This window comes from Berghia stephanieae, chromosome 13 (genome assembly GCF_034508935.2).
Source record: "Berghia stephanieae isolate SIO BIC M18660-M18661 chromosome 13, UCSD_Bste_1.3, whole genome shotgun sequence".
Classification (NCBI taxonomy): Eukaryota; Metazoa; Mollusca; class Gastropoda; order Nudibranchia; family Aeolidiidae; genus Berghia; species Berghia stephanieae.
Window position 1 is genome coordinate 31363054 of NC_088372.1, and position 1840 is coordinate 31364893.

Genomic DNA, 1840 nt, shown 5'->3' on the forward strand with positions numbered 1-1840 from the left:
GAATAATCTCTCAAATAGATAATCCATGATAACAATGACAGGCTGTGATCCTCAACCTAAGGTTTTCTGTTATCCTCTTGTGTTGAATAATACAAGTGTTGCTGCTTGAGGCGTAACTCACTCAACCCTAACACTGACTATATCCGTTGTTTACCGGGGTTACTTTTACCCCATGCCTATTTATTTCATTGTTCTAAGACAAAGTATAGGCGTAGTATCAAAGCTAATGTTTTTATTTTTTGCATGTTAATGATAGTTGAATAAAACTGTCTATGTACATGCTCATTTTTTATACATTTTTTCCAATTTTGAAAAGTAGCAAAAATCTATAGGTTGAGTGAGTTAAGAGAGAAGTAATCACCCAACTGGCTCTCTAAAAACAATAACAAAGAGCCAGGATGACGTCAATTTCATTCACTCAAAATCAATAATGTTCCTTCAGCTTAACTCACTGAATCCTAGAGATTTTTGCTACGTACTTGTCAAAATTGGAAAAAATGCATTAAAAATGAACATGTCTATAGTTTTATTCAACTACCATTAACATGCAAAAACTAAAAACATTAGCTTTTATACTACGCCCAAAAGTTGTCTCAGAAAAATGTAATTAGTAGGCATGGGGTAAAAGTAACCCGAGTAAACTACGGATATAGTCGGTGTAAGGGTTGAGTGACTTAAGAACTCTTGTCACTGCAAAGTTTTTGCTTGAGACTTGAGGTGTTTGGAATGATTTTGCGTACAACTTGGCACAATAGCATCTTGCAGATGTTTGGGAATAGCAATGCAACAACAGCAATGATGGAAATCAATAGATAAATAAACACAATTTAAAAAAACAAAAGCTGAAAGACCATCACATTAAATTGATGAACAAACATGAATATATATATATATATTATATATATATATATATATATATATATATATATATATATATATATATATATATATATATATATATATATATACCGAAAAAATAAAATACTAAACATGGAATATGTCGGGCTCAAAACCCTTCTTCAGCCAATAATAAAGACCATAAAAACATTGATGCATCACTTAATAAAATCTAGACAGGCGGACAGCCGTGATAAATATTTCTCTGCTAACTAGATTTTAATTTTTTAATTAAATTTACCTGCCCACTACGACATCATAAGATATCGTCGCCTAGGCATTCCAGTTAATCATCAAACAAGATGTCTGATGTCAACAGGAATCACCCATGTTGTCCAAGTGAGCAAATTGGAGGTTAATAATCTTGCCCAAGGAAAAAAAAAGTGCCTGAAGCGGGGCTCAAACCCGGGACCTTCCGGGTCATAGTGCAATGCCTTAACCCCTAGGCCAGTTTGCCTAATTTTGTTATTGGCAGAAGAAAGGTTTTTGAGCCCAAAACATTCCGTGTTTGGTATTTTATTCTTTTTTGAAGCTGTTATGTATTAATTTTTGTTCCTTTCTATTTACAATCCACATATTCTAGCAGCTTAGTATCACATTTAATGTACTTGAAAGAATCAGTATTATTTTTATTTATTATTGGATATCACCGAATAAGAAGGGAGGTTCCTTAAAATTAAAGAGATGTTTATTTCAAAGGCTCTTACAATACTTAGGGCACTATTAAGTCCTTCAAAAAGTAATCAACAAAAATGAATATTAACCACTTCAAAAAATAACAAAAGAGCTACAGATAATCATTTTTGCTTATTATTATTATTATTATTCTTTTTTTACAGTCCACAACTTCTCGTAGTCGTAGCTTAAGTGTTCATATCATTTCACCTTCCTTTATAAAAAAAAAAGACAAAAGGAAAATTAAAAGATTACATACAGATCAGAG